This window comes from Canis lupus, chromosome 20 (assembly GCF_003254725.2).
Source record: "Canis lupus dingo isolate Sandy chromosome 20, ASM325472v2, whole genome shotgun sequence".
Classification (NCBI taxonomy): domain Eukaryota; kingdom Metazoa; phylum Chordata; class Mammalia; order Carnivora; family Canidae; genus Canis; species Canis lupus.
In genome coordinates, this window is record NC_064262.1 from 52,990,049 (window position 1) to 53,008,690 (window position 18,642).

The 18,642-nt window shown below is 47.7% G+C and overlaps 1 protein-coding gene across 12 annotated transcripts in view; it reads left to right on the forward strand.

Moving 5' to 3' along the window:
• The window catches only part of CCL25 (C-C motif chemokine ligand 25), a 32,608-nt gene that overhangs the window by 4,756 nt on the left and 9,210 nt on the right, over positions 1-18,642 (forward strand). For 2 of the 12 annotated variants that reach the window (XR_007404036.1, XR_007404040.1), the window contains 2 exons: positions 2,371-5,770; positions 6,771-7,109. The exons of 1 other annotated variant lie outside the window; for it this stretch is intronic. The gene's annotated coding sequence lies outside the window, so the exon portion shown is untranslated. Of the gene's footprint in view, positions 1-2,053; positions 5,771-6,770; positions 7,113-7,170; positions 7,269-18,642 lie in introns of those variants that run through there. 9 more of the 12 variants (XR_007404038.1, XR_007404039.1, XR_007404037.1 and 6 more) reach the window with 9 other exon arrangements.

Genomic DNA, 18,642 nt, shown 5'->3' on the forward strand with positions numbered 1-18,642 from the left:
CTTAGGAACTGAGGAAAGGCCAGTGGTGGAGATGGGCAGGAGAGGAGACTCATGGGATTGGAAGGGGCAAGTCACACAGGGCCTGGAGGGCCATGGCGATTGAAACTCAGTCTTAAGAGCAAGAGAGGTGACTTGTCCAAGAGCATATGTCTAGTAAGGACAGTTAGGATTGTAACCCAGGTCTGTTTAGTCTCAGAGATCTTTATTTTCTTGGTCTGAATTTGAAATAGGAAGTTCTTGGATTTCAGGTGGTTGTTTTGTTTTGTTTTTGGCAAGAAGCATAGTTTTAGTTCTTAGGGGTTGGAATCCGAGTACACTCCAGTCATCAAAATTCTAGGTGTTCAAAAAAAAAAACAAAAAAAACAAAAAACAAAAACAAAAACAAAAAAAAATTCTAGGTGTTCTTGCTCTCCCTCTAAGCGCAAGCTCTAAGGGCCTGTGAGGTCAGGAGACACAGAGACGACTTAGCCTGCATTCCCACTCTTGAGCACATCACTCCCCAAGGGAGAGGAAGACATGTAGACACATAAATCCAGCCAGGGTGACATGGGATAGGCACAGAGCACCGTCTCTCACGGAGGGCATTGTCCAATCTGGAATACAGCGGGATCAGGTGGGAGGTAGAGCTGCTCGACATAGGGACCCAGAGGAGCGCAGGCTCGGATTTGTCCCAGGGGATCTGTTAGGAGCCAGGAGCCATCAGGAGTGCTGGATGCAGATTGTGAGGTAGGACTAGCGAGATGTCTGTCTCCGGTTTCAAAGGGCCCTGGAAAGTCAGGCAGAGATGCTGGGATTTTATCCTATAGACCAGGAGCTGGCAAATTACAGCTCGATTCAGCCCACACCTGTTTTTGTACAACCCGTTAGTGAGAATGAGGTTTGCTCTTTTTTTTTTTGAAGAATGTGTGAGGGGCACCTGGGTGGCTCAGCAGTTGAGCCTCTGCCTTTGGCTCAGGTCATGATCCTGGGGTCTTGGGGTTCGAGTCCCATATCAGGCTCCTGCTGAGGAGCCTGCTTCTCCCTCTGCCTTTGTGTCTCTGCCTCTCTCGGTGTCTCTCATGAATAAATAAAGTCTTAAAAAAAAAAAGAAAGAGAAAAAAAAAAAAAAGAAAGAGAGTATATGAGTGCAGGTGCATGAGGGGGCAGAGAGGGGCAGAGGGAGAAGGAGAGAGAGTCTCAAACAGGCTCCATGTCTGGTGTGGAGCCCATTGGGCCTGATCTCACAACCCCTGAGATCATGACGTGAGCTGAAACCAAAAGTCAGGTGCTTAACTGAGCCACCCAGGTGCCCCTGGTGTTTACATTTTTAAGTGGTTGAAAAAATAACAAAAGAAGGGTGCCTGGCTGGCTCAGGAGGTGGAACACAGGACTCTTGATCTCAGGGTCGTGAGTGCAAACCCCACGTTGGGTGTGGAGCCTACTTCAAAACAAAAGCAAAAGCAAAAGCAGAATAGCATCATGTGACATGAGAAAGTTATAGTTTAGGTGTCCTGTCAAGTTTGATAGTGACACAGCGTCATCTGTTGTCTGCATATGGCCCATGGCTGCATTCTGGCCACAGCGGCAGAGGCAGATTGCTCGGGCAGGGCCTGCTTCATGGCTGTGCACGCTGTGTAGTCTCACCAAGCCTTGCACTTCTGTCACCATTTTGAAATTCTTAATAATCTATGAATGAAGGCCCCCTCATTTTTTATCTTGCATTGGGCCCTGAAAATTATGTAGCTGGTCCTGGTGAGTAGAGGCCATATGGCCCACAAAGCCTACAGTATTTACCATCAGGCCTTTTTCAGAAAAAGTACGTGAGTCCTCTTATGGGGGACAGAACAGCAGCCCCTCCAAACTGTCCATGTCCTAATCTCCTAGCATCTATGGGTCTGAGACCTTACCTGGCAAAGGGGACTTTGCACAGAGTATTCAGTTAAGGATCTGGAGGAGGGAGGATTGTCATGGATGATCCTCATGGGACGTGTAATCACAAGGTTCTTGTAACGGGGGCAGGAGGCCCAGAGTTGGAAAAGATGTGAAAGAGGTGATCCCGTTGCTGGCTTTGCAGGTGGAGGAGGAGCCGTGAGCCATGGAATGCAGAAAGCCTCTGGAGGCTAGAAAAGGCCTGGAAACAGATTTCCTCCTAGCACTTCCAGAAAGCCTGCAGCCCTGCTGACACCTGACCTCTAGGGCCGTAAGAGCATCAATGTATGGTGTTTCAGGCCACCAAGGGGGTGGTCATTTGTCACAGTGGCCTCGAGGAACTAACACACCTGCTGTGGGGAATGAGCACATAAAAGAATTTGTCTTGAACCCAAGACAAATTTAGATGAGAGACTGATTTTGTGTATTTACTTACTTATTTATTTATTTACTTACTTGAAGGAAGAGAACCAGAGGCAAAGGTGGTGTACACACTTCAAAGGATGGAGACATATCGGCAGGAGGCTGTGAAGACAACCCGGGGCAGGGGATGGGGTCTGAAAATGGAGAGGAGGAGTCCAGATGTGTATGAGGTGGGATCAGTGGGAACGGGTGGCCAGTGAGATGTGGAAAAGGAGGTGCCCTGATTTGTTAGACCCAGTGACGGAGGTGGAGGAGGGGGGAGTGGTGTGGCATTTGAACCATTTCCAGGGCTCTGAATATGGGTGGGGGCTCTTCTGGGGGACACAAGAAATGGGCTTCTCTGTCAGGTGAGCCGTTTGCTGGCCAGCTCCCAAACAGGCATCAAAGCAGACGCTCATTATGAGGGCAGAAGCCGGGCGGGCCTGAACAAGCCCAGAGAGCCTTCTGGCACTCATGCGCTTTGCAGTCTGAGCTGCAATCTGATTCCATCTCAAGTGCCCAATAGGTCAGTTGTGTCAAGAAACAGGAAGCTTTATTTATTTTTCCTTAGGCAGCAACATGTATTTTCAGGGCAGCAGTTTGGAGTTCCTGTCCCCATGCCAAGGGGACTGGCCCCTTCCAGGTGTGAGTCACCTTGGTTCCTATTTGTGCACATCTCCGACCTGAAGGACCCGGCCCTGGAGGAGACATGGAAATGCAGGGCTTGCTTTCAGGTACTGCTGTGCTTATAACGTCGCTGCGCCTCCGTCTGCCTATTTGTGAAAGGCAGGTGGCACCACCACCTCAGAGACACGTATAGAGCCGGCACCGAGCAGAGCGTCTAACGTGGTTAACACCCCAGAGAGCAGGAAGGGCTCCGCTTTTTTGTTGTTGTTTTAAAGTTGTCTCTGTGCCCATTGTGGAGACCAACATGGGGCTTGAACTCACAACTCTGAGATCGATTGCTGAGCTGAGATCAAGAGTTGGTCGCCAAACCAACTGAGCCCCTAGGTGCCCGGTTCGCTTCTTAAACCCATCGCTCCTGGAATGCCACCACCAGAGATAACATGGGTCACTGACCTGGACAAGTGTGGCAAATTTTGCTTTCCAGGATGATCTTTCGGCAACTGACCCATAACCATTCCACGGCAGTATCTTGCTGGCAAGAACAGCACTGGGCGCTTTTATCTCTCATCAAGTCAAAGGTTAGGAAAGGCCCTGCTGCTGTTTCCTGGGGTCACGGAGTGGCCTGGCTTTCCTGGTCATCCTGGAGGATTATCAGGAGCGATCACTTTCACTTCCAGGTGTTCCTTCACTCTGTCACCCTCATTCTTACACCAACTGTAGTTGCCGCTGTCACTTTTAATTTTCTTTTTTAAAGATTTCTGGTTTTTCCATTTAATGACCTACACGTTCCCTTTCGTGTTTTGCTTATAAACATTTCACTGTATTTGTGGGGCTTTCTGCAGTGCTGCTTTTTAAAAGTTTTTTTTTAAGTAAAAATTCAAGGGTTTCTAATATATTCACATAGTTGTACAAACATCACCACTGTCTCATTCCAGAACTTTTCTTCACCCCAGAAAGAAAGAAACCCATGCCCATTAGCTGTCAGTTCCTAGCGTTTGATGACTCCATGGCTTTGCCTATTCTGATCACTTCGTGTAAATGGAATCATATAACATGGCCTTTTGTGTTTGGCTTCTTTCACTGAGCATCCCATCAGCAAGGTCCTCCATCCACGCTGGAGTAGGAATTAGTACTTCATGGCTGAGTAATATCCCCTATAGGGCTATACCCCATTTTGTTTATCTGTTCATCATGTGCTGGATGTGTGGGCTATTCCCACTTCCTGGCTGTGGTGAGTAATGCTGCTGTGAACATGTCACAGACAAATTTTGTTGTTGTTGTTTTAGAGATTAATTAATTTGGGGGGGGGAGATTTTATTTATTCATTCTTGAGAGAGACAGAGAGAGAGGTGAGACACAGGCAGAGGGAGAAGCAGGCTCGCTGCAGGGAGCCCGATGTGGGACTCAATCCTGGGACTCCGTGATCATGCCCTGAGCTGAAGGCAGGCACTAAACCGCTGAGCCACCCAGGCGTCCCAAGATTTTTATTTATTTGAAAGAGAGAGAGAGAAAGCCTGAGCAGGAGAGGCAGAGGGAGAAGCAGACTCCCTACTGAGCAGGGAGCCCAATAACAGGGCTTAATCCCAGGACTCCAGGATCTTGACCTGAGCCAAAGGCAGACACTTTACCGACTGAGCCAGCCAGGTGCCCCACGGACAAGTTTTTATAGGAACATATGTTTTCCATTCTTTTGAGTTTGTAGCTAGGAGTGGAATGGGTGGGTCATATGGAACCAGTAGACTGTTGTCCCCAATCTTTTCTTTAGAAATGGCTTCCTGCTCATTGGTCATTGGCAGGCCATCAACTTGCTGTGACACTTATCCAGCCTTGTTCTTTATCCAGGCACTCACAGGAAGCAGGCCAGGGACTCTCGGATTTGCCGTGGTCTACCTGCAAGGTGGCTCCCACCTGGCCATGATGTGCTGGGGCAGGAGCACCAAGGCCGAGTATTTGTGTTACCAGGTCCTGCCCCACCCTGCAACACCCATGCTCCCTGGATCGCAAAGGCTTCAAACCTCCCAGCTCCCCAGACAAAATAGCCAAAAGCACACCCAGCAGCATTTCTCAGAGCGCCTTGTGCACACTGAACTCTGCACATGTGCAACCGAGAACAAGTTGGGTAGATGGAACAAGACAGGTGTTATCAGTTTCTTAAGAGCTCACGCAAATTGATAAGAACCAAAGGAGCAAAGATCAGAAACAGTCCGCAGGAGGAGAGAGTCAACAAACCTCAGAGTGGGTCTACCGAGTCATCAAGGAGGGGCCCAAGGGTAAGGGCTAGTCAAGGTGTAGATCATTCCAGCGCTGCTGGAACCCCCAGCACTGGCTTTCCTCCGGGGTGGCAGATGTGTTAAGTTGGAAAGACACCCATCAGAAGACACCTGCCCAGCACAGAAAAAGGTTCATCGTGGTTGTACCACTGACAGTAATCCTGAGCCACCCATGGAGGGGCTGTTTGCTGGCAGATGTTTCTCATAGTCTGCAGTGAGTTACCTTCAGCTTAGCACTGATCTAAATGCCCAGAGATGAGGCTGGCTTAATGAATCGCACATCTGCTAGAAAGGATGGGGAGGAGGTCACAGCCATATGGAGTAAGAGTGGCTCCCAGCCTCCAGGCTGACCACCATGTGGATGCCGTTCGTGTTTTTAAGATTTTTATTTTTATCTTTATTTATTTATTTTTTTAAGTAGGCCCCACTCCCAGCACGGAGTCCAGCACAGGGCTTGGAACTCACGACCCTGAGCTTAAGACCTGAGCTGAGATCAAGAGTTGGACTCATAACCAACCGTGCCGCCCAGATGCCCCATGTTTGGGTGCCGTTCAGTCCTCATGGTAAGCCTCTGAGCTAGGGCCTGTTAGCCCCATTTTACGGGAGGATCAAGTGGGCCCAAGGTCACACATTCCCAGAGGATGGCAGGGAGGGGCCAGGGGATGGGGCCACAGGGCCAAACAGCTCCCACGGGCCCAGAATTGCACCTACAGGGCCCTCCCTTGAGGGTGAAAGAATGGAGGGGGAGAGTGGAGAAAGGAGCAGCCTTGCCAGCACTGAGAGGCCCCAGCCCCAGCCCCAAGGGGGTGGTCAGGAGGAAATAAGATGCAGATAAGAACTGTGGGGGTGGGTCTAGGAGAGAGGAGTGGTCCTACGAGAAGGTTTGCATGGACCACTGTGGAGAAGGAGAGCCTGGCTGGCTGGGGGGTCATGGGTTCATGGTGGCATCTCTGGGGTGTTATTTCCACTCCCCTGTTCAACCCAGGGCCAGTGGTTTTGGATGGCTGACTTTGGAGGCAAGGGGCCACCCTCAGTGTGTAGTGGAAGCACTAGGTCCACATGAATGAGGGGAGAAACCAAGGTCATGTCTTTTTTTTTTTTTAATTTATTTTTTATTGGTGTTCAATTTACCAACATACAGAATAACCCCCAGTGCCCGTCACCCATTCACTCCCACCCCCCGCCCTCCTCCCCTTCTACCACCCCTAGTTCGTTTCCCAGAGTTAGCAGTCTTTACATTCTGTCTCCCTTTCTGATATTTCCCACACATTTCTTCTCCCTTCCCTTATATTCCCTTTAACTATTATTTATATTCCCCAAATGAATGAGAACATATAATGTTTGTCCACCAAGGTCATGTCTTGATCTTTGTTCCCTCCCCAGACCCCTAGGCATCCAATACGCTACTATCTTACTCAGGTACATCCTGGACATATTAGTTTGCTCTGGCTGCCATCACAGAGTGGCCTGGTCTAGGTGCTTTAGAACAACAGAGATCTATTTGTTTCCTCACATCAAGGACATCAAATAAATGTTTGTTTATTTAAATATTTTGTTTTTAAGTCATCTCTGCACCCAATGGGCTCAAACCCACAACCCCTGAGATCTCCAGAGTCGCATGCTCCACCAGCTGAGCCAGCCAGACACCCCTAAATAAACGTTTGATAGTATATGTATGTAAGGTACATTTTAAGTAAAATCATTTTTTTTTTATTTAAAAAAATTGTTTCTTCATGGTTTGTTCTGGAAGCAGGGAGCCCAAGATCAAAGTGTCAGCGGGGCTGGTTCTTTTGAGGTGTCCCTCCGTGACGTGCAGACAGCCACCTTCTCCCCGTGTCCTCACACAGTCTTTCTTCTGTGTACATCTGTGTCCTAATTTCCCCTTTCTATAAGGACACCAGTCATATTAGATTAGCCCCCCCCTCCCCCATGGCCTCATTTTAACTTGATCACCTCTTCGGAGGCCCTGTCTCCAAACACAGTCACATCCTGAAGCCCTGCGTGTAAGGGCTGCGACACATGAATTTTGGAGAGGACACAGAGTTCAGCCCGTCACGCTAGGTAGGTAAGTGTGGGATTTTTGCCACAGTTTGCAGAATTTCAGCAGGGGTGGGCACAGGAGCTCTGGTGGCCCTCGTCACCCATGGGCACTGTCCAGCCTTCCGCAGTTAAGGACGCAGGATTCTGGGGTTTGAACACCCCATTCTTTGGTGGATGGGGCTGACCTGGAGCCTTGATGGGAGCCTGGGGAGCCATACATCGGGGTTCAGGCCCAGGGAGGGGCCACGTGAAAATCCACAGAAGCTGGCCAGATAAACTACAGCCCGCACAGTGGCAGGAGAGGGGATCCAGGAGCAGCTGCAGGGACTGGCCATCTTCCCAGAGCAGCCCTCTTACCCCCAGGAGCAAGGGTCTTCCTGGACTCACACCGAGGGCAGCCCCACTGGACATGTGTTGTCCTGCCTTCTTTCTGCTGCTGCGCCAGGGCTTGCTCTGCCCAGACCCTTGCTTCCCTCCTTTCCCCTGGCCGGCATCCCCGGTCCCTTCCCCCAGAAATGCGTTAAGCCCATTGCCACAGAAGAGAACGGTGGTGCGATGAGGAAGGTGGGGAGACCCCCGCCAGAGGGTCTGGCTCAGTTAAGCAGTCGGTAGCATGAACCCTGCTCTCCCGAGTCACCGTGGCTGCTTGAGGGGCTTGTTGAGGCTTGTCATCCCCAGTGGCCAGCACAGGGCCTGGCACCCAGTAGGCATCAAAGGTTTGCTGGCCACATGAACAAGAAGCAGGCCCTTCTTGGGAGGACCAACAGTGCTGAGACCCCAGTGTGGGTTTTTGGTTTCGGCAGCACCTGCCCCCGTCGCCCCCACCAGTGAATCAGACCACCTGTGCTGGGGTCTCTTCCACAGTTGGTGAGCAAGAAGGGTACTCCACTCCTGCCCCAGCCCAGTGGCAACGTAGCCGACTCCAGGGGTGTCACTGACATGGCTGTTGTAGGGCAATAGCAACAAGGACCTGGAGGGGGTGTCCCACTCCCAACTCCTCCCTCCTGTCATGGGTTCTGTCCCCTGCTGCCCCATGCCTTGTGAGTGAGCTAGCTTAGTCCCTGCCCTGTGACCAGTGTCCTTAGCATACCATCTGCCTCACCTTCCCGGTGTGGGGACCCAGAGGTCAGAGTGGTCAGCCTTGGGCGAGGTGGGGCTGGGCAGGGTCAGGAGAAAGCACAGCTGTGTTTCCAGCCATCTCCCTAGGCCTTTGCATTCCCCAGTTAGGAGTGTTCAACGCCCCCAGATGTACCCAGAGCAGGCCAAGGGTCAGGAGAAACTGAAAACTGCCTTTCCCAAGGAAGGCGGGACTCGCACAAAAGGCCAAAGGTCACTGAGCAGAAACCCTCCAAGGAGGTGGCGGGGAGCCCCTTAGGGTTTGGAGAGACAAGGCCAGGAAGCAGCTGTTGGGAGCTCTGCTGTAAGCAAGGCTTCTCGCTCTCAAGGCTGCAGACCTTTGGGCCGGAGGAGTCTTCCTGGTGGGAGGGACAGGACATTTAGTAGCACCTCTAGCCATCCCTTCTCCCCTGCTGTGACAACCAGTTATCTCTCCAGTCTTTGCCAGGTGTCCCCTGGGGGCAAAATTGGCCCAGGTAAGAATCTCCCACTTTATAGAGCCAAGCTTTGGAAAGGGGACTCCCTTGCCCGGGTTCTTGGGCTCATGTCAAGGGCCTTCAGATCAGATCCAGGTCAGGTATTCAGGGAGTCTGCTGTTTGATATGCCCTGGTCCCTGGACCCAGAATTCTCTTCCACCCCCACAGCCACCCTCATGCCCCGCTTTCTAGAACTGGGTCCACATATCCCTTCCCACCAAGATCCACGGGTGCTATGGCAGGTAACAATGCCCTCCCCCCCAAGATGTCCATGTCTTCATCCCCAGAGAACATGTCACCTTACAAAGCAAAAGGGACTTGGCAGATGTGGTCATGTTAAGGCTCTGAGATGGAAGGTGATCCTGGATTATCCAGGTGGCCCAGTGTCATCACAAGGGTCCTTGGAGGCAGGAGGGTGAGAGGCAGAGAAGGAGAGTGCAACAGTAGTCGGGCATAGAGAGACTGGAAAGCACTCCACTGCTGGCTTTGCAGGAGGAGGACAGCCTTGAGCCAGAGAGTGCAGGCCGCTCTGGACTCTGGAGGGGGTGAAGGCAGATGGCCCACCGAGCCTCCAGAAGGATCTTGGCCCTGCCAGTAGCTTGGTTTTCAGACTTCTGCCCTCCAGAATGGAAAGATCATAACTTTGTGTTGTTTTAAGCCACCATGTGATTGGGGTGATTTGTTACAGTGGCCACAGGGACCCGACACAGGCCTGAGTTGGGGAGGGCCCCTGGGCTCAGGCTGGCCTCTGGCTCTTGGGGCACGAGCCGCAGGACTCTGTCTCTGTGGTCATCTGATCTCCGCCTGACCCCACAGAAAGGGACCAGGGACAGGACCGTGAGAAAATGCTCTTGTCTCAGAGATGACAGAGAGGAGAAGGGAAGGACCCAAGGCGGGGAGTGTCTCTGAAGCAAACGGAATTATCTCTGAAGCAAACACAGACCGGAGCCACAGGGGAGCCACCAGGGGCCAGGGCAGCTGTCAGGCTCCCATGAAGCCAGTGGAGGAGAGTTCAGGAGCAGGAGGTGACTGGGACTGTAGGCAGGAAGGGTCAGGGTTGACAGGTTTTTTGGGATCAGGGAAACTGGCGAGGCATCCTTGGCACTTATCCACTGCCAAAGGGGGTGGCCACAGAACGAGGCAAGAGAGAAGAATGCATGGGGAGGGCAGAGAGGTGAGGAGAGGGTTGAGTGTGGTTTTTATTTCCTATACTGATGCTTTGACATCATGGGGCTCTTGCTGCTGTGGGAAGGACTGCCCCTCCCAGGGCTAGTTGATTCCTAGAGGTAGGACACACCTTGCCTGCCCGTGCTCCCACTCTGACCATCCCGTTAGCAGGCTGCCATGCTCCATGAGACAATGTTCCCTTGCCCTGATGTCCCCCAGGGCCAGGGGGCCAGACAGCTAGGCCCTATACCCCAAAGCCTGGAGAAATTATTCAAACTAGCCAGTCCTGAGCCTGCTGACCCCACCTTTCCATCCTGTAGAAACCACAATAAATATGGGCTCCTGCCCACATCTCTGTCTTGCCTCTGCCTCTTGACCGACCCTGGTGCTTCCTAGTGTGGCCCCACATGGTGTGACATGCTCCCTCCTCTTGGGATCTGTGAGTAACAAACTAATGGCAATTGTCTCCTGATCTGTTAGCCTCACCATCCCTGAATAATAATAAAATCTACATCTTAAAGCACTGAGGGACAGACCTGTGGCTGGGGATGGGCAGAGAGGAGAAAATGTGGTACAAAGGAGGTGGCAGGAGTGGATGCATGGGTCTACTTGTCTGGTTATACCAGAAGAGGAGGGACTGATTGCTCAGCTAAAAGCCCACAAGAGCTCACGTGAACAAGAGGTGACCCAACAGGTCCTCTCATCTACTTGGCATCACAAGTTCTGCAGCACCCCCCTTGAGCCCTGCAAGGTAGCTGGCATTACCACCATGCTGGCTGGCACCAGCAGCCCAGGATAAAGCCACCACACCCCTCCAGATACAGCCCCTCCCCACAGCACCCAAACACACACCTGGTGACCAGCTGCCACCACTGCTCTGGCTTCCAGAGCCAGCGTGAGAGAGACGCACAACAGCTTTGGGCCGAGCACCACGCCACCCACCTAGCCAGCCCTGACACCCTGCTGCTGTCAATTTGGGTACAGCCTGGGGCCCCATGGGGCTTTCAGACTCCTCAGCTTCCCCATCCCCTCCTTTTTTTTTTTTTTTTAAATCTATACATGAGAGACAGAGGCAGAGACACAGGCAGAGGGAGAAGCAGGCTCCCATGTAGGACTCGATTCTAGGACCCCAGGATCACAACCTGAACCAAAGGCAAATGCTCCATTGCAGAGCCACTCAGACATCCCCATCCCTTTCTTTTAGCAGAGGCACCCCATAGCCCAGTGGTTAGGAGGTGCCAGAGTCCTGCAGTCAAGGAGGAATGTCACCACCAATTTTCCTCACCAACCTCACGAGGAGAGGGACCATGCTGAGAAACTGCAGGACCCACAAGGTGGCCAAGTTTCCCTCAGGATATCAGGAAACCTTGGGGCAGCCCGGGTGGCTCGGCAGTTTAGCGCCACCTTCAGTCCAGGGCCTGATCCTAGAGACCTGGGATCAAGTCCCATGTCAGGCTCCCTGCATGCTCTCCCTCTGCCTCTCTCTCTCTCTGTCTCTCATGAGTAAATAAATAAAAATCTAAAACAAAACAACAAAAAAGGATATCAGGAAACCAGACTGTAGTGGCTGGGAGAGCAGGCCAGATACAGTGGAGCATAGGTTATGCTGGGAGAAAAACATGAATTGGTCACAACTGGAACTGTACCAAGTGTCCACTGACAAAAATGGCCCAGTCATTCATGTAACTACACTGAATGGGCAGATGAAATCCGTCAAAGAATTGGGTGACTACGTAACCAGCTTGCACAAGATGGGGTCCCAGAACCCCTGCATGGCAGAGTGTCTTTTTGACAAGGACACCTGAGGCCAGTGATGACAGCTGAGCCTTCCATGGGCTTCCCCACCACTACAGGAGTGACTTCCGCACCAGGCGTGCACACGAGTTGTGTTCACCATTCGCTTTTCTCTCAGTTGTGTTAGGACATCCACTTCACTTCTTTCACTTGTGCCATTGCTTCAAATAAAAGTCAGTTGTTAATGTCCTCCCCCAAAACAAAACAAAACGAAACAAAAATTCCTTGTTCCTGAGGACTTGTGTGCATCTGCTTTGACCTGTGTGGGGATTCCTTGATGGAATGATGCAAGGCACTGGCCCCTGTTTTGCCCACGTAACTCTCAAAGCAGGAAGGGACTAGTCAAGGGCATCCCTCGACTACAGCTGGAAGGCAAATGAACAGGGTGCTGCCATGTGGGGGAAAAGATTACAGTTGGGACAAAACAGTAGACCTGCTGAAAGTCTGAGAGGAGAAGCTGGGGGAGGAGTTACCTGGAGGAGGAGTTACTTTGGGGAATAATGACTTTGAAAAACCTCCCATGCCTGCGGCAGAATGCATACTCAGAAGATTTTAGAAGCCCCTAAATGTTCACCTCTGGCTGATTTTTAGGCGTACCACAGGGAGGAAGTAAAGGCCAACACAGAGTTGTAAACAACCTGGCTTGGCATCATGGAGTGTCCAACACAGTCTGCAAAGACTAGGGAAGTACTTTGTCTCCTCTCTTTCCTTCCTTCCCTCCTGCCTTCTTCCTCTTTCTCTCCTTTTTCACGTTTTTCCTTCTCCTCCCACTCCTCCACGCTTCCTTCTTCCTTCAGGCATTTAAATGTCCAACAACTACTGATCAGAAGCTAAAGGAACCAACATTTCAGAGACCACACACAAGAAAACAGTTTTTAAAATATTACAGAAAAGTCACTCAGATAACTGCAACCCACAGCCAACAACAATAGCAACAAACCCAGAGGGGGCAAATCTGATTTACAGGATTACTACATTTTTAGTAAATTAGGCATTATCCAAATTGCCTAATTTTCAACCATAACAAAAATGAAGCATGCCAAGAAACAAGAGTATGGCCCATTTGCAGGAAGATAAGAAACAAGTGATCCCTAAGGACACACCCACATTAGACTTGAAGACTTTAAATCAACTGTGTTAAATATGCTCAAAAAGCTAAACAGAACCACAAAGAACTAGGGGAAATCAGGAGAATGATGTTTCATCAAATACAGACTGTCAATAAGAAATAGAAATTATTAGAAAGAAACAAATTCTGGAGCTGGAAAGTAAGACAAGATGAAAATTTCTCTGGAGAATTTCAACAGAAGATTTCAGTGGGCAAAAGAAAGAACCACTGAACTTGAGAATTGGTCAAATGAAATTATCCAGTTTGAGGAGCCAGAAGAAGAATAAACAGAACCTGAAACCCCTTTTGGACACCAGCAAATGTATAAGTGGGTGTATAATGGGCATTGCAAAGGGAGAAGAGAAAAAAAGTATTCAAAGAAGTAGTGGCTGAAAATTATCAAATTTAATAACAACCATGAATCTATACATGTAAGAAGCTCAACAAACACCAAGCAGAAAAAATCAAAGGGATCTATACCAAGACATTAAAACCAAATTATTGAAAAATAAAGACAAGGAGGGGCAACTGGGGTAGCACCTTGGTGAGGAATCTAACTCTTGGTTTCGGCTCAGGTAGTTATCTCAGGGTCATGAGATCAGGCTCTGCGCTCAGTGCAGAGTCTGCTTGATTTTTTTCTCTTCCTCTGCCTTTCCCCCCTCTAAAATAAATAAATCTTTTTTACAAAAGAAAAAGGAAGGGCAGCCCCAGTGGCTTAGCGGTTTAGTACCACCTTCAGCCCAGGGCGTGATCCTGGAGACCAGGGATCAAGTCCCACGTCAGGCTCCCTGCATGGAGCCTGTTTCTCCCTCTGCCTGTGTCTCTGCCTCTCTGCCTCTCTCTCTCTTTCTATATGTGTGTCTCTAATAAATAAATAAAATCTTAAAAAAAAACTCTATAAAAAAAAAGGAAAAGGAAGGCAAAGAGAACCTTTATAAAGCAGCAAGAGAGAAGTGACTCATTATATATAAGCGATCTCCAATGAGCCTAACAGCTGATTTCTCATCACATATCACAGAGGCCAGAAAACAGTGAATGTTATTTAAAGTGCTGAAAGGAAAACCTTTCAACCAAGAGTTCTGTATCCGGTAAAACTAGCCTTCAGAAATGAAAGAGAAACTAAGATAGTCCCAGATAAACAAAAGTTAAGAGACTTTGTAACTAGTACACCTGCCCTACCAAAAAAATACTAAAGTCCTTCTCAAGAGCAACTCAAAGCCATATGAAGAAATAACACTGGAAAGGTAACTACATAAGTGAATATTAAAGCCAGTATTATTGTTTTGCAACTCATTTTCCCCCCAAGTATGATTTCAGAAACAAGGGGATAAAGTGAGAATTATAAAGATATGTTAATGGCAATACAGTGTATCAAAATGTAATTTGTGACAGTAACAATATAAAAGGGAAGGGATGCAGCTATATATGAGCAGAATTTTGTATGCTGTTGAAGCTAATCTGTATTAATTTAAACTGCATTGTCACAAATTGAAGATATTAACTGTACTCCTAGGTAAATAGTAAGAAAATAATGAAACGTTATTTTCAGAAAATGAAATAAGGGAATCAAAATAGTACGCTATAAAAAATCAATGGAACACAAAAGAAAACTATAATGAACAAATTAAGGAACAAAATAGGTATAAGACATACCTTTATTTATTTTAAGATTTTATTTATCTATTCATGAGAGACACAGAGAGGCAGAGACATAGGCAGAGGGAGAAGCAGGCTCCCCACAGGGAGTCTGATGCAGGACTTGATCCCAGGACTCTGGGATCATGACCTGAGCCAAAGGCAGACACTCAACCACTGAACCACCCAAGTGCCCCAAGACATACCCTTAAAACAAATAGTGAAAGAGCCGAAGTAAGTCCTTTCTTATCAGTAATTACTTTAAAGATAAATAGATTAAACTGTCCAAAGAAAAGGCAGACAGTGACAGAAGAGATAAGAGACATGATCCAGCTGTATGCTTTCCACAGGAGACTCACTTTAGATCCAAAGACAAATAGGTTGAAATGAAAGTGAAGGGAAAAGATATTCCATGTAAATAGTGATTAAAAGAGAGCTAGGATATCTATACTAATATCACACAAAATAGGCTTTATGTCAAAACTTGTTATGAGAAACAAATAAGAACATTATCTGTTTATAAGAGGGTCAGTCTATCAAGAAGATACAATAATTATAAACCTATACCTACCACCACCTGGCCAGCTCAGTGGGTGGAGTGTGCAACTCTTGATCTCAGGGTTGTGGGTTTGAGCCCCATGTTGGATGTAATTGCTTAAAAATTTTTTTTCTTAAAAAAAAAATTGGTGGGGGGAACGCTGGGTGGCTCAGTGGTTTAGTGCCTGCTTTCAGCCCAGGGCGTGATCCTGGAGTCCCGGGATTGAGTCCCATGTCGGGCTCCCTGCATGGAGCCTCCTTCTCCCTCTGCCTGTCTCTGCCTCTCTCTCTCTCTCATGAATAAATAAATACAATCTTTTTTTTTTAAAGACTTATTTATTTATTCATGATAGACATAGAGAGAGAGAAAGAGGCAGAGACACAGGCAGAGGGAGAAGCAGGCTCCATGCACCGGAAGCCCGACGTGGGACTCGATCCCGGGTCTCCAGGATCGCGCCCTGGGCCAAAGGCAGGCGCCAAACCGCTGCGCCACCCAGGGATCCCAATAAATACAATCTTTAAAAAAAATTTTTTGGAAGTATAAACATATATGTACCAAACTACAGAGCCCAGAAAATAGGAATCAAACATTGGCAGAATTGAAGGAAGAAACAGATTCTGTTACAGTAGTAGCTGGTGGCTTCAGTACTCCATTTTCAACAGCAGTCCTAACCAGACCTACTCGATATATTGGGAATATTCCAGCAAACAACAGCAGAACACACATTCTTCTCAAATGCATGGAGTGCATCTTCTAGAAAGTAAATCACAACAAATATTAAAAGGTGGAAACCATACAAGCCATCCTCTCTGACCACAGTGGGATGAAGCTAGAAATGAGTGACAGGAAAAAAAAAAGCTGGAAATTTCTCAGGTATGTGGAATTTAAACACTACTTTTTTTTTATTTCAGTTAATATACAGGATTTTATTAGTTTCAGGTATGCAGTATAGTGACTCAGCACTTCCCTACGTGACTCAGTGCTCAGTGCTGCAATTCCGTATGAATTTTAGAGTCTCTTATTCCATCTCTGCAGAAATGGGCATTGGTATTCGGAGAGGGATTGTACTGAACCAGTAGACCATGCTGGGGAGTACTGCCATCTTAAGAGTGTCAAGTCTTCCACAAGCAGGGAGATGCCTTTCCATTTCCTTGGGTTTTTAAATTCCTTTAAGCATGTTTTGCAGTTCTCTGTATTTTATCATTTTTGATGCTATTGTAAATGGAATTTTTAAAATTTCCTTGTCAATTGCTCATTGCTATTTTGTAGAAATGCAACTGATTTTCTTGTGTGTTGAACTTTTATTCTGCAAACTCTACTGGCTTTATTAGCTCTAATTGTGTGTGTGTGTTCTTCAGGATTCTCTATATATAAATGATCATGTCATTTGTGAATATCATTTATTCTTTCCCAACTCAATTACCTTCTTTATTTCCTTTTCTTGCCTAATTGCTCCCACTCCAGCATTGAGCACAGTGTTAAATGGAAGTGGTTAAGGTGGGCATCTTTTTCTTGTTTCTGATCTTAGGGGCACAGCTTTCAGCTTCACCACTGAGTGTGACATTCACTGTGGGCCTTTTTGTCTTTTTTGGTCTTTGTTTTTTTTTTAATATTTATTTATTTATTCATTCATTCATTCATTCATTCATTCATGAGAGACACAGGGAGAGAGAGAGAGAGGCGCAGAGACACAGGCAAAGAGAGAAGCAGGCTCTATGCAGGGAGCCTGATGTGGGACTCGATCCCTGGTCTCCTGGACCATGCCATGGGCCAAAGGTGGCGCTAAACTGCTGAGCCACCCGGGCTGCCCACTGTGGGTCTTTTTGTAAGTGCCCTTTACCATTTGAGGTTGAGGAAGTTTCTTTCCGTCCCTAGTTTGTTGAGTGCTCTTATCAAGAAAGGGTGTTGGATTTTGTCAAATGCTTTTACCTGCATCAGTTGAGGTGATCGTGTAGTTTTTCCTTCATTGTATTAATGTGCCATCTTAAATTGATTTTCAAATATTGAATTATCCTTGCATTCCCAAGACACATCTACTTGTTCATGGTTTGTGATCCTTTTATTTATTTTTTTAAGATTATTTATTTATTTATGAGAGACAGAGAGAGAAAGAGGCAGAGACAGAGTCAGAGGGAGAAGCAGGCTCCATGCTGGGAACCCGATGTGGGACTTGATCCTGGAGCCCCAGGATCCTGCCCTGGGCCAAAGGCAGGCACCCAACTGCTGAGCCACCCAGGCATCCCATGTGATCCTTTTAATATACTCCTGGATTTCGCTTGCAACTCTGTGTTGAGGATTTTTTAAATTTAATTTAAATTCAATTTAGTGAACATATAGTGTATTTTTAGTTTGTGGGGTATATGTTGAGGATTTTTGCTTCCCTATTCACCAGGGATGTTGGTCTATAGTTCTCTTGCCATGTCTTTGCCTGGCTATGGTATCAAGGTACTGCTGATATCATAGAATAAAATGAGCTAGGATGTGTTCCCTCCTCTTCTATATTTTGAGAAGAGTTTGAGAAGGATTGGTGTTCATTCTTTTGATGTTTGGTAGAATTCAGCAGTGATGCCATCTGGTCCTGGATTTTCTTTGTGGGGTGGTTTTTGATTGCCGATGCAATCTCTTTACCTTCAATAGCCCTCTTCAGATTTTCTATTTCTTCCTGAGTCCATTTTGGTAGTTTGCTAGTTTCATTCAGATTATCTAATTAATTGGTATACAACTGTTCATAATATTCTAATCTTTTTTAAAAATTTCTGTAAGGGCAGTAGTTATGCCTCCCATCTTAAAAAAATATTTATTTATTTATTTATTTATTTATTTTTAAGTGATCTCTCTGCCTAGTGTGGGACTTGAACTGATGACCCCAAGATCAAGAGATGCATGCCCTACAGACTAAGCCAGCCAGGCATCCCTCCCCCATTTTCATTTCTGAGTTTAGTTACTTGTTTTTTTTCTCTTTCCTGGGTCCCAGTTTCATGTCATCTCAGCATTCATCAGATGCTATTGTAAGCCCATTGTTAGAAAAATAAAACTAAAATATCTCCATGACAGTAGGGACTAAATCTGTCTTGTTACTGTGTTGTAACTACCCAGCCTGGCACATAGTAGATTTTGGTAAACATTTCCTGAATTATTTCTTGTTGCTGTAGAGCATGAAAGGGACTAGAAAGGACCTTCCAAAAAAAAAAAAAGGACCTTCCTCACAGCCCCCGTAGGAAGACAAGCTACTATTCTTGAGTCTTCTCTTGTCTGGGCTAATGTCCCCACACTGCATCTTCTCATGACCTTGGCAGAGCTCAGATACAGACAGAACTGACCGCAACCCTCCCCCAGCTAACTCCGTCAGCAGCTCCCTAGCGCCCTTTTGATGAAGGTCACCCTTCTTGGCTCAGTAGGTGAGGCCCTGAATAGATAGTCTCCTCCCACCCCATCTTCCGCTACCCACCCCATCTCCCGCCCCAGCCATCCTGCACTTGGCAGGTCCCTCTGGCGTCCTGCTCTGTCTGACCTCTGCCTAACACCTGCTTGCCCTGCAGGTCTCCATTCAGTAGCTCTTC